Source organism: Monodelphis domestica, chromosome 2 (genome assembly GCF_027887165.1).
Source record: "Monodelphis domestica isolate mMonDom1 chromosome 2, mMonDom1.pri, whole genome shotgun sequence".
In the NCBI taxonomy this organism is placed as follows: Eukaryota; Metazoa; Chordata; class Mammalia; order Didelphimorphia; family Didelphidae; genus Monodelphis; species Monodelphis domestica.
In genome coordinates this window covers 287312051-287326717 of record NC_077228.1, presented here as the reverse complement: position 1 = coordinate 287326717, position 14667 = coordinate 287312051, and positions in this window count along the sequence as shown.

The following is a 14667-nucleotide window of genomic DNA, read 5'->3' as shown; positions in this document are numbered from 1 at the left end:
CGTGTGTTGGTTCCAAGGCAGAAGAGGGGTGAGGGCTAGGCAATGGGGGTTGTGACTTGCCCAGGGTCACACAGCTAGGAAGTACCTGAGGACAAATTTGAACCCAAGACCTCCTGTGTCTAGGCCTGGCTCTCCATCCACTGAGCCACTCAGCTGCCCCCCTGTGCAAGTCATTTTTGCCTCTCCTGGCCTTACTTTCATTTAAGGCAAAATGAGGAATTTGGACCAATGATCTTGAAGTTTGATCTTGAAGAGCCAATATCCCTCATCTAGCCCACTTCCCAAAACGCCAACAGACTTGGGTCAAGGCCACAGAAAATTCTATTATATATTCCTAGCCCTCTATACTTGTCCAAGCCCTTGCCCATCATTTTCTGACCCAGTGAAGTAAGCAGGACAGGAAACAGAGAAGGAAATTGAGGCTGGAAGAGGCTAGGAAGGGACTTACTATGCAGCTCATTAGCGAAACTAGCACCTTGGACCTGAGATTGGCACTCAAGCATCCTGATGCTCTGTATACTTTCAATCCATCAACCAAAGGGACTAAAATACTCCTCCTCCTCTTCTCTCCCTCCTAGTTTCCCTGATTTCCTTCTAGTCCTCACCCCTCACACACAAATACAGTGGATAGAGTGCCAGGACTGGGTTCAAATTTGCCTCAATCACTACCTCACTGTGTGTCACCTTGGGAAAGTCATTTAACCTATTTGCCTAGCCCTTATCTTCTGTGTGTCCTACAGTTGATACTAGAATAGAAAGAAAAGGTTTTAAAAGATCAGTAAACACTTATTAAACACCTACCATGTTCTAGGCACTCAGGGATTTGGAATCAGGAGACTTAGGTTCAAATCCCACCCTCTACAATTACTACCTAGAAGACGTTATAGGAGTCTTTTTTTTTTTTATAGCCCTCACCTAATCTCTGGGGATACAGAGAAGGAGTCTGCCCATTAGAGTAATAACCTCCTTCAGAGCAAGGACTTTTTGCCTCCCCCCCCCCTTTTTTTTTGGTATTCTCAGCACTTACCACAATTCCTGGCATACAGTAGGTACTTTAATAAAGGCAAGTTGACCAATGCCCCTTGCCAGTATTTATGGCATTTTGATGTAGTGAAAAATATACTAATAGAGTATCCTGAGTTCAAATCCTGATTCTTATACTTTCCATTTCTGTACTCCTGAACCAATTTTCCAGAGCCTCAGTTTTCCTCATCTGCAAAATGGAAGCAATAATCTATGCCTATATACCTCACCCCAGCATGTTAAGAGGGCTATTTAGAGGGGAAAGCTATGTAAACTTTGAAGCACGGTAGAAACATTACAGTATGGTTATTTTAAACAGAGAACAGGAAGGAGGGCATTCTTGGCAAGGAACATAGTACAAACAAGGGCATGGAGGTTCAAATGAGCATGGCATGTTCAGGGGATTGTGGGAAAACCTGCCAGGCAGGCGCCCAGGGTTCCTGTTGGGGGAGAATGAGAGATAAGCTTGACTAGGCAGGTGAGCAGGCGAGCAGGGGGAGGTGGGTCAGGGAGAGGGCCTGAAAAGTGGGAAGCTGTAGACTTTCTCCCCACCCCCTCCTCAATTTCCCATCCCTGGGAAGGTGCTGAGCCGGGGGTGGGGGGTGGAGGGAGTCAAGAATGCTTCCCTCCTGTTTCACTTGGTCACCTAAACAAGTGACAGAATCCCAGAGCAGAAAGTGATCTCAGCAGCTCTAGCCAGAACGGAGATCCCCTCTGTGGCATTCCTAACTCGCATCAGCCTCTCCCTAGAAGACCTCAAGATAGGAGGAACCCACTCCCTCCCAGGGCCACCTGGCCCACTTTGGGACAGCTCTCAGGAAGAATTTTTTTTTCCTGAAATCCAGTTGAAATGTGCCTTCTCTGCATTCCTAATTGTTCCTAGTTCTGCCCTCTGGGGCCAAGCAAAACAAAGCTATTCTCTCTTCCATATGGTAGCACTTGAAATGCTAGAAGATATCTATGACCCCCTCCCTCCCTAACCTTTCTCTTCTCCAGCTGAACATCCCCGGTGACTTTCAATAGACCCTTAAAAAGATGGCTTCCCGTGTCCTCAGCATCCTGGCCTCCCTCGGGCTATGCCCCAGGTTTTATGGTCCTGTCAGCCAGATGCTCTGCCATCCAGCCACCCCAGTGTCTTTGCTGTTCTTCCCTCAACACACTCTGCCTCCCGACTGGATCGGCTCCCAAAGCTGTCCCCAAGGGCTGACATACTTACTCTTTCCTCTTCTCTACCTCTCAGCTTCCCTGATTGCCTCCAAGTCTCCTCTAAAATCCACAAAAGGTCTTTCCCAATCCTTCTTAATTCTAAATGCCCTCCTTATGCATATGATCCCACCGACAGCTTGTTCACGGATTGTTGTCTTCTCTGTCAGACTGTGACCCTCTTGAGGGTAGGGATTGTCTTTTGCCTTTCTTTGGTAGCCCAGTGCCTAACACACATTTATGAAATGTTTGTTAAAGGCAGTTAGGTGGTACAGTGCATAGAGTGCTTGGCTCAGATCAGGAAGACCTGAGTTCAAATCTGGCCTCACAAAGGAAGAGCCTAAATGTTCTAAAAATATTTATAGCAGCTTTCTTTTCAGTGGCAAAGAACTGAACATTGAAGGGATGCCCATCAGTTGGGGAAGGACTAATTAAGTAATGGAATACCATTGTGATGGAATACTACTGCATTGTAAGAAGTGATGAGCAGACTCATTTTAGGGGAAAAAATGGAAAGACTCACATGAAAGGGAAACGAGAAAAAACAAGACAATATTTTATACAGCAACAGAAATATTGTTTGAAGAATGACTTTGTGTATGTCCACTTCCAGAGAAAGAACTAATATAATAACAACAGAGCACGACATAGTTTTATGCATAAATATATGTACATATATATCTTTTTTATTAAGTGATACTTTTTCTAGTACAGGGAGGGGAGGCAGAGTGGGAGATACCTGGGAATCTTAATGTATGAATCAATTAAAAAAAAAACAAACCCTTACCTTCCATCTTGGAATCATGGTTCCAAGGCAGGAGAGTGGTAAGGGCTAGGCAATGCCGGATTAAGTGACTTGACCAGGGTCACCCAGCTAGGAAGTGTCTGAGGCCAGATTTGAACCCAGGACCTTCCATCTCTAGGCCTGGCTCTCAATCCACTGAGCCACCCAGCTGCCCCCTCAATTTTTAATTAAACAAGAAACAAATCTAGGCTCAAACATTGACTAGCTGTGTGACCCTGGGAAAGTTATTTAACCTTGTTTGCCTCAGTTTCCTCATCCATAAAATGAGCCAGAAAAGGATATGGCAAACCATACTAGTATCTCTGCCAAGAAAACCCCAAATGGGGTCATGAAGAGTTGGACACAACTATGCTTATTGACTGGCTGACTGAAAAGCAGGACAGGATCTGACGAAGGCAGTTACTCAAGCTCTCTAGGTGCTCCTTTTTGGGCCACTGGGAGGTTAAACCTTGCCCCTCTCCATCTCCCTCCCTCCATCCCTCTTTCCCTCACCCTATTAATATGAAGATCAAATGAAATCATCTGCCGTGTGAGACGAGCCCGGAATATGGGGTCAGCGCAGCAGATTCTGAAAACTGCCTCTGCAGCTTATGAGCTATGGGACCTTAAGCAAACCACAGGGGCCCAGGTTTCCACATCTGCGAAGTGTGCATGACAGAGAGGGCCTGGGATTGGACTAGATGATGTCTGAGGGCTCTTCCAACTCTAACACCCTATTATCCCAATTGCTGAGAGCGCAAAATAAACAGACATGGTCTATTGGGGAGGGTGGGGTGGGAGGTCCCCTGCTTAAAGCAGACCCACTCTATGAAAAGCCAACTGCAGAGAGGGAGGAGGGTTGATTCTCTCTTTGCAAAAACAGAAACAGCATTGGGGGTTCTTTCAAAGGGCAGTTCTCCAGACATACTGAAAAGGCAGTTTTTTGTTTACCCATCACTTTTGGGGAACTTGCCTGTTAGGCAAATCGAGGCACACCTGCACAAACCCCTCTCCACAGAGATGCAGGTGTCTTTATTCTGAATACATCTGGCCAGCAGCAGAGGGGGTTAGTGTGTTTCATTTTTCGTTCCCAGAAACCTCAGGGGTGGAGCTCCTGCCTGAGCAGCCCCTATGATGATTAGGGATCTGCTGAGAGCGGGGAGACCAGGGAGGACATTTGCTAGAAACTTTTGGCCAAGGGAGTTTATAGGAAGTGAGAAAGCTTGCAAGGTTTAGCCAGGGCACCTGAATTGGAACCTCATGCTGGGAAGTGGCAATAAAGGAGGTACACTGGATTTAGAATTAAGAGACTCAAGTTCTAATAATAAAAGGAGTAATCACCTCTGATATTTATCTGACTCCTTAAAGAACTATGTAAAGTTATGTGAATTATTAAAATTATTTCATTTGAACTTCACAATTACCCTGTGTGTGTGTGTGTGTGTGTGGTGGGGTGAGGCAGCAGTTAAGGGAGAGGGAGTTATGATTGTTCCCATCTTACAGATAAGGAAACTGAGGCTAAGAAAGATGAAGAGAGGTTGAGTGCAAACTCTGCCATTTCCTAGCTTATAATGACCTTGGACATTATAAGAAGACATTTCACTTTTACTAGAGAAAAAGTCATGGAGGAAATAAAGTGGAGAATGGTATGCTCAGAAAGACTCATTGTCCTCCTGAATTCAAACTCTTTCTACCCGTGTGACCCTGGGCAAGTCAACAATGTTTGCCTCAGTTTCCTCACCTATAAAATGGACTCAAGAAGGAAATAGCAAAACACTCTGGGATTTTTGCCGAGAAAATCCCAAATGGGGTCATGAGGAGTCAGACACAACTAAATGACTGAATTACAACAAACACCCAAGCCCAGTCTCTAGGAAGAGACTTCCATCGCTTAAATATAATTTCCTCCCATTGGAGAAGCCCGGCTCTCCTCACTCTCTCTCATAGTAGAGGAGGGTTGTGCTGAACTTGGCACACTCCCTTAGAATGAAGAGTATGAGTGTCCCCTGACCCCACTGTGGTCCTGTATTAAGGATGCATGATGGGATTTTTTTTCTCTGCTTGGAGTTAATTGGCCCCAAACAGGAACTGAACCCTGTCCCCTTCTCCCATGGGAAGGAAGGCTTTCACAGAACCATCCAAATTCCTTCCCCCTAAACTCCTTGGCACCAACACTTCAAGAGGAGACCCTCCCCCCAGCTTGTCAGCCAATCATCCCCTCAAAGGAGCATCTCACAGTTTCCCCAGGAGCAATTCATGTTAACTGGCTCTCATTTTTAAACATCTTCCCTGGCCATTTAGTGGCACTTCAGTGGCACTGCCCTGTGGCTTCCCAAATCACATACAAACTCCTTAGCCAGAAATACAAGATTTACTGTTGCAGCCCACCCCACAACCAAAGCAGGCCCCAACCTATCTTTCCAGACTTAGTTCACACTCAATCCCCTTCATTCACTGTGTGCTGTAGCCAAGTTGGGATATTAGCCATTCCCCGGGCTGCTCCTGCTCTCTCCCGCCACCGCCGCCGGGGAGCATTGGCATGAGGCCATTTCCCCTGCCTACAACAACAATCCACCCCCCCAGCCCATATCTCTGCCACTGAAATCTTTCTGCTTTCCCTGGTCCATTCTCCCTAACCCTCAGCTCAAAGCAGAACGCAGCCTCCTCTCCCAGCTCTCTCCCTCCTTGGCAAAATCATAATTTGGCTCCTCTCTTGCCTACTGGAGTGCACATTTCATTTCCCCCACTAAACTATAAACTCTTTGAGGGCAAGAGACTTACTTTGCCTTTTTTCCATCATCTTTGCATTACTGGCCTTCACACTGACCCTTGTATAAATCAGATGCTTAATAAAGATCAATCGTTCAAATTTAATCAGTCAGGAGAAGGTTGGTCTTGGCAAAATACACAAGAAAGGTTTCCCAAAGATTTTGGGGCTTTGGACAAGACCTGTGAGTTTGTTTAGATTGGGAATCTCTGATGAGGAAAATCTCATTTCCCAAAGCAGCAAACCTGCTACCTGCTCCTTAAAGAACAGTTTTAGATTCCTTGGGGCGCTGAGAGGTGAAGCTTTGGGTCAGAGCCACAGAAAGCATACGTGGGGGAGTATGTAAGGCGAGGGGCAACCCCTGGGGACCAGATGGAAAAAGTGTCAGGCCTGGAGTCAGGAAGACTCAGCTTTCTTATTTCAAATCTAGTCTCAGATACTCACTAGCTGTGGGTCCCTGGACAAGCCACTTAATCATGTTAGCCTCAGCTTCCTCATCTGCCAAATGAGCTGGGGGAGGAAATGGCAAGTCACTCCAATTTTTTTGCCAAAAAAAATCCCAAAAGGGGTCACCAAGAGTTAGACATGACTGAAAAAAATGACTGAACAACAATTACATATATATATATATATATATATATATATATATATATATATCAGAGACAGAATCCAGGTATTCTTGACATCTCATTCTACTACTGCCTTTCTGTTTTCTATAGATAATAATAATAGCTACTAATGACGTAGTTCTTTCAGGTTTGCAATTCGCTTTACATATATCATTATTAATAAAAATAATAATAGCTAACATCTGCATTGCTCTTTAAGATTTGCAAGACATGACTTCAGAAAAAGCTGAAAAGGTCTATATAAACTGATGCAGAGAGAAATAAGCAGAACCAGGAGAACAATGTACACAGTAACTGCAGTATTGTATGATGATCAGCAGAGAAAGACTTAGCCACTCTCAGCAATACAAAGATCCAGAACAATTCTGAAGGACTGAGGACAAAGAATGCTATCCACCTCCAGAGAAAGAACTTCTGGAGTCTGAATGCAGATCAAAGCAGGTGATTTTTCACTTTGGTTTATTTGTGTTTTTATTTGGGGGTTTTGTTTTTATATAAATATTCTCTTACAATTATGAACAATGATAGAAATATGTTTTGCATGATAATACAATATAATTCAGATTTTAAAAAAGATTTACAAGATATTACTTATTTGATGCCCTTGACAACCCTGTGAGAAAGGTGCTATGGTTATTATCCCTATTTTTAACAGAGAAGGAAACTGAGGCTGGAGAAGTAGAAAGGAAAGTGACTTGCCTAGGGCCACATAGCCAGAAAGCATCTGATGAAGGATTCAAACCCAGGTCCTTTCTTATCCCAAATCCACTGTTCTATCATATCCTACACTATGCTATCTCCTTAAGAGATAGATAAGGATGGATCTAAGAATAGAAAGGCAGATTGGTGTAGTGGAAAGGATACTTGATAGACCCCCAAGGCCTGGTTCTAGCCCAACATGACCACTGATTAACTGTGTTGTCCTTCAGTCATTTCAGGTATATCTGACTCTTCATGACCCTATTTGGGGTTTTCTTGGCAAAGATATTGGAGTGGTTTACCATTTTCTTCTCTGGCTCATTTTCCAGATGAAGAAACTGAGACAAACAAGGTTAAGTGACTTGCCCAGGGTCACACAGCTTAGTGAATATCTCAGGCTAGATTTGAAATCTGGTCTTCTTAACTCCAAGTCTGGCACTCTTATCCACTGAGCCGCCTCGTTGTCCCATATGTTCTAAGCATTACCCCCTCTCTGAGCATTGTTTTTCTCCTGCAAACATGGGGAAGATGGACTAGATGATCTTTTGTATGGTTGGTTTTTTAACCCTTACTTTCTGTCTTAGTAACAATTCTAAGACAGAATGGCAAGGGCTAGGCAATTGGGGTTAATTTGCCCAGGATCACATAGCTAGGAAGTATCTGAGGCCATATTTGAACCCAGGTCCTCCTGACTCCAGGTCTGGCACTCCATCCACTGTGCCCCCTGGTTGCCCCTAGGAGATCTCTTTCATCACAATATTCTATGATTCCACAATTCTGTGAAAGTGGAATGTGTGCCCCCTTGAAGACAGGAATTAATATCTTTTTTTCTCTGTGTCTTCAGGTCCTATATATGTAGGTACCTAAAAAATGGTTATTGCATTTGATTACATTGGACTGGGTTCGATTCGATTTGATTGGCTTGGTTGTCCAACTCAACATCTTAGATAAAATATAGGCTGGTCGATTTTTGAAGGATGAAAGAATGAATGATGTGAGCGGATCTATGTCATCCAATGCATTGCCTGTTAAGACAGTACGACACGGGACCCTCTGGACACACTTATGTCAACAAATAAATGTTCAGAGTCATCTAGATCTCAAATTTGACCACAGCTCCAATGAGGGTCTTTGTGTTGGGCACAGAGACTGGGGCTGCAACAGCTGAGGACATCAGGACCCTGGATGACCCCAATACAGATCTTTGTATGTGTGTAGGATGAGGGGGAGGAAAGAGGGCGCTTCTCACTGATTCAGCTTGACATGACCCCGAGTGAGGTCCCCATTCTGTTTTCCCACCTCTTCCACCCTCACCCCCTTTAGCCTTCCCAACCACTCCACTGAGGCCTCCTGGACCCAACTGCTGGCTGGAGTGGAAGGGGACCGTGGGAAAAATAATCAAACCTTGGTCATCTGGATAATTGGCTGTTTCCCTGTGACCGTGGCGTCTTTGTCCCCTCCCCCTCCCAGCTCCCTGGCCCTTTGCTACAGAGGGTTTCCAAATACCCCAATGAAATTGCCTCATTAATGTTAATGTGAAGTCCAGACACGAGCCTGACACAACCATAAATTATTGGGCAAGAGTATGTGAATGTGAGTCTCTATATAGATTTGTATACATGTATGCAGGAGTATTTGAATAAATGCATCATAAATGTGCATGAATATGTGTATACCAGCTTGGAAGAAGGTTTCTGTGTGTGCATATCTATGTATATGTGTGTACAGGAGTATATTGTACATATCTTTACATATATGTATGTGTACCTGTATGGGGATGGAGATGTTGGGCATCTATGTTTATGTATATGTGTGTATGGGCATATTGTATTTATGGGTATGGGTATATTGCTTATATGTTTATGAGTATGAATGTATATGTATATATGTACACCATCTTGTCCTTTTAGCCGTGAAATGACTCTTCATGACCCCATTTGGGGTTTTCTTAGCAAAGATACTGGAGTGGTTTGCCATTATCTTCTCCAGCTCATTTGACAGATGAGGAAACTGAGACCCAACAGAGTTAAGTGATTTGCCCAAGGTCACACAGCTAGTAAAAATCTGAGGCCAGATTTGAACTCAGGAAGAAGAGTTTTCCCAATTCCAAGCCCAGTGCCCTATCTATCCACTGTGCCACCTAACTAAGGCACCCACATTTCTCTTTAACACAAGATCCTCAGAGACTTTCATAGGGGTCAATTTCCCAGGTCTGTCTCTGAAAGGAAGTCATCCTTTGTCACATGAGGGCCTAGTTTCCTTTAATAATTCTGTTAATTCCACTGCCACTACCCCTCATTCAATGAATACCAGTGGCTTCCTATTACTGCCAGGACCTCTGTTAGTTATTTCCAGTCTTTTTATGCCTGTCTCGCCTCCATATTTGTTGTTATTGTTGTTGGTCATCCTTGATTTTCTTTCTTTCTTTTTTTTTTTGAAGATTTTATTTAGTCAGTTTAGAACATTATTCCTTGGTTACAAGAATCACATTATTTCCCTCCCTCCCCTCCCCCCACCCCTTCTGTAGCTGATGCGCAATTCCACTGGGTATTACATGTGTCCTTGATCAGAACCTATTTCCATGTTGTTGGTGTTTGCATCAGGATGTTCATTTAGAGTCTCCACCTCCAGTCATATCCCCATCAACCCATGTGATCAAGCAGTTGTTTTTCTTCGGTGTTTCTACTCCCATAGTTCTTCCTCTGGATGTGGATAGTGTTCTTTCTAATAAGTCCTTCCAAATTGTCCTGGGTCATTGCATTGCTGCTAATAGAGAAGTCCACTACATTCGATTGTACCATAGTGTATCAGTCTCTGTGTACAACGTTCTCCTGGTTCTGCTCCTTTTGCTCTTCATCAGTTCCTGGAGGTCATTCCAGGTCCCCTTTTCAAAGGGGACCAATGGCATCAGGGAATAATGTCTTGTCTTGCATATGAATTGGATTTCAGTGAGTGAGGCAGAGTTGAGCAAAGTTGTCAGCCTCATTCTCTCTTCCAGTCATTGATGTCTGTGTACTCTTGGACCCAAAGACACTGACCTCCTTGCTGTTCCCAGAACACAACATTCCATGTCTCAACTGCTACCATTTTCTTTTTTCTAAACCTTTACCTTCCGTCTTAGTATCAGTTCTAATACAAAAGAGCAACAAGTGCTAGGCAACTGGAGTTAAATGACTTGCCTAAGGCCACATACCTAGGAAATGGCTGAGGTTAGATTTGAACCCAGGTCCTTCCTGCTACCTAGGTGCTTCACTACTACTGTTTTCAAAGACTCTTGCCCTACCTAGAATTCTCCTCCTCATCTCAATTTCCTGATTTTCCTGGCTTCCTTCAAGTCTTAGCTAAAATCCCAACTTCTTTTTATTCAAAGATATTTTATTTTCCTGATACACTAATGTGAAAGATAGTAAGTAGGCTTTGATCCGCATCCATCCCATCTCCTACACTTCCTTCTCTGAAAGTGGAGAGCTTCCCTGTCATAAGCCTTCCCAGATCACTGCATTGATGAGAGTGACTGTCTTTCCCTGCTGATCATTGTACCATATTGCTGTCACTGTGTACAATCTTCTCCCTACAATCCCACCCGCTACAAGAAGCCTATCTCAGCCCTCCCAGACCTTAGTGCCTTCCTTCTGAGGCATCTCCTGTATATAATTGTTGATATTATTTCTTTCCCATTAGACTGTGAGCTCCTTGAGAGCAAAGACTGTCTTTGTACCCCCATACTTAGCATAATGCCTGGTACATGGTAGCCATGTAATCAATATTTGTTGATTGACTAATAACTGAACACACCTGTACTAAGGAGGAATTTATCTGAGTTGTCCTGAACCTTTTTGTATATTTGCAGCCCAGGATGGTCTCTTTTCTCCAACTCACTCCTTCCTCCATCCTGACACTGGCCAAGAACCTTCCTTCCCACACAGTATTTCTTACAAGCAGAGACCCAGGCTTGAGAATGTGTCCATATTTACCTACACTTACATGTTCAACTAGGTCATCTTGGAGCATGGGAGTATGGGGCAGACCAGTGAAGTGGCAGAAGCTACTGAGGAAGAAAGCGTGCCCTAGGGCACCTCAGGTTTTCTTTACTGCTAAATGCCTAGTCTCTTTGAGATGTGGGTGAATGAATGAATGAATGAAGCATTTCTTAAACATTTACTAAATGGCAGGCACTAGGAATACAAACAGAAATTTGAGACAATCTCTGGTCTTAATGAGTTCACTTTCTAATGGCAGGAGGTTACATATATATGAGGGTTTGGTTGCAGGTTGGATAGGAGAGCCCATGGGGACTAAGGATGTACAAAAAGGGCAGATCCCAAGGTCCAGGGACTTTTAGGGTACACTGGCAGGTCAGTGGCCTTTCATCTTACTAGAAAGGCTGGAGTTAGTGTCTCTCTGCTTCTCTGAGCTGTGTGAGCAGCCAAAAATATCTAAAATGTAGGTTAAGGTAACAGGACCCAGGACTGCAGCTACTGGAAGAAGAAGCCTACCTGGAAATAAGGATCCATCACTAAGGAAGAGGTTAGGAGAGAGTTTACTAGGAGTGTAATTGTTAGGGAGCAGGAAAGATACCCAAAGATCCAAAGATGGTGCTATTGTCATCTTCTTAATTTTGGCACCCTGGAGAAAAGCCCTTGCCCTAGTTATGCCTCTGAAGACTCTTAAATTCACCCCAATTTTTCAGTAGGATATTTATTTTTTACAGGACATAGAAGACAGCTGTGTCAATCAATGCATAAAAATTTATTAAGCACCTACTATGTGCCATGCACCATACTAAGCAGATACAAAAAGAAGCAAAAGACAGTCATTGCCCTCAACAAGCTCATAATCTAATTGGGGAGTCAAAAACACATTTATACAAACGAACTATATATAGGCAATAAAAAATAATTAACAGAGGGAAGGCTCTAGAATTAAGAGAGATTGGGACAGGCTTCCCATGAAATCTAGGATTTTGATTGAGAATTAAAGGCAGAAAGGGAAGTATGAATTGGAGTTGAGGAGGGAGAGCATACCAACCATGATGGGACAATCCACAGAAATGCCCTGAGCTAAGAGATGGGGTATCTTGTTCCTAGCACAGTCCTGAGTCCAGTGTCTCTAGAGCAAAAAGTACACAGCAGGGAATAAGGTATAAGAATCCTGGAAAGGAACAGGGTTAGATTATAAAAAGCTTTGAATGCCAAAGGATTTTGTATTTGATTCTGGAGGCTTACTGAGTAAGCCCTGTAGTAAACACTGGAGTTTATTGAGTTAAGGAGGTGGCATGATTGGACCTGGGCTTCAGGAGAATTGCTCTGGTGGACAAATGAAGGATGGATTAGAATGGAGAGAGACTAGAGGCAGGCAGCAAGATACTGCAAGAGTCCAGGCATGAGATGATGAGGACCAGCACCAGAGGGGTGACAGTGTCAGAAGTAAAAAGGGGACATATTTGAGAGATGTTGCACAGACAAAATCAACAAGCCTTGGCAATAGATTGGATATGGGTTGTGTGAGATAGTGAAGAGTCCAGGAGGACAGCTAAGTTGGCAACCTAAGGTACTGGAAAGATAGTGTTGCTTGCTATTGTAATAGGGAAGGGAGGGGGTAGGAAGGGAGGGTTTGGGGGGGAAATAATGAGCTCCATTTTGAAAAAGTTGAGTTTAATATGTCTACTGGACATCCAGTGTGAAAGGCAATTGGAAATGTGATTAGAAAATCAAGAGAGAGATTGGAGGATAGGTAGATTTGTAAGTCATCAGCATAGTGATGGTAATTAAATCCATGGGAGCTGATGAGATCATCAAGTGAAGTCTTAGAGATGGGGAAAAGGGCTTAGGACAGAACCCTGAGGGACACCTACAGTTAGAGGGCATGTTCTTGATGAGGGTCTAACAAAGGAGAGAGAGAAGGTTCAGAGAGGTAGGAGGAGAAAACCCAGAAGGTGTCACAAAAACCTAGAGAGGACATGTTTGCATGTGTAAATTCTAAGTATGCTTCTGTTGCCAGTATTGAAGATCTTAGAACAGTGAAGGCATCTGCAAGGCATTTCTTTTTTCTTTCATTTTTTGGAAATACATTGTAAAACATTAAAAAGAAATATAACTAAAAATGAAATTTTAAAAAAGGAGAAGTTGATCAGCAATGTCAAAGGCTGAAGAGAGGTCAAGGAAAATGAGGACTGAGAAACGGCCATTGGTTTGGCAATGAGGAGTTCAGGAGCAACTTTGGAGAGAGCAGTTTTAGAGGACTGCTAAGGTTGGAAGTTGGATTAAAAGGGGTTAAGAAGACAGTGAGAGGAGAGGAGAAAATGGAGGTACCAAGAATAGATGTCCTTTTTGAGGAGTTTTGCTACAAAGGACAGAAGAGATACAAGATGATGGGTGGAAGAATCACGTGAAGGGATGGAAATGGTGGGGGCAGAAGAACCAAGTGAGGATTTTTTCAAGATGGTGGAGATGTGGAGGTGTTTGCAGGTCATAGGGAATGAGCTAGTAGGTCAGAAGAGATTAAAAGTCAGGGATAGAGTGGGGCTGAAAGAGTGGGCAATTTTCTATTAGAGGAGTCAATATAGATGAGGACCACTTGAACAAGTAGAGAATAGCCTTGGGAAAGAGTAAGACCACCTGATCATGTGAGACAGGAGTGAAGTAGGAAATAGTAACAGAATGCTTCTAAATGATAAGAGATGAAGCAGAGGGAAGAAGAAAGAGCTTACTGAAAATGGCCTCAGTTTTTTTCTGTAGTATATGAGGCAAGGTCCTCAGCTGAGAGGGTGGAGGAAGGGGGAACCATGGGAAGTTTGAGGAAGAATGAAAAGATTCAGAAGAGCCCCTGTGGAGAGTGTGAGAGTTGAATGGATAAAGCAGAAGGACTGGCTAGCAGCAGTGAGGTTGTCTAACATAAATTTGTAGTGGACCCCAGTCAGAGTGTTTGCATAAGCCATTTTGTTGTTGTCTAGTCATTTTCAGTCATGCCTAACTCTTCATAATTCCGTTTGGGCATTTCTTGGCAGAGATACTGGAAGAGTCTGCTGTTTCCTTCTCTATCTCATTTTACAGATGAGGAAACTGAGGCAAATAGGATTAAATGTCTTGCCCCGGGTTACTCAGCTTGTGAGTGTCTGAGGCCAGATTTGAACTCAGGAAAATGATTCTTCCTGACTCCAGGCCCAGCATTCTATCCACTGTGCCACCCTGTATGAGCCACATACACTCTTTTACCCCTCTCCTTGGAGTTGTGAACTTATGGAGGCAGCCTGTGTAACTTAATATCAATAATTATTTATATAGTATTTTACGGTTTGCAAAGTGTTTTATTATCTCATTTGATCTCCACTCCAATCCTGTGAAGCAGATGCCACAGATATTACCAGCACTGTTTTATAGATGAGATAAATAGATCTAAGAAAGTTTGAATAACTTACCTGTAAGCCATACAACTAGTCACCTGAGGGAGGACTTGAACCCAGACCACTGGCTCCAGATCTACTCTTCTAATCACTATGCCAAAAGCCTTTCTGTGAAGAGTAAATAAGTAATATTCAGCATGAGTTCAAAAAAGTCAAATAC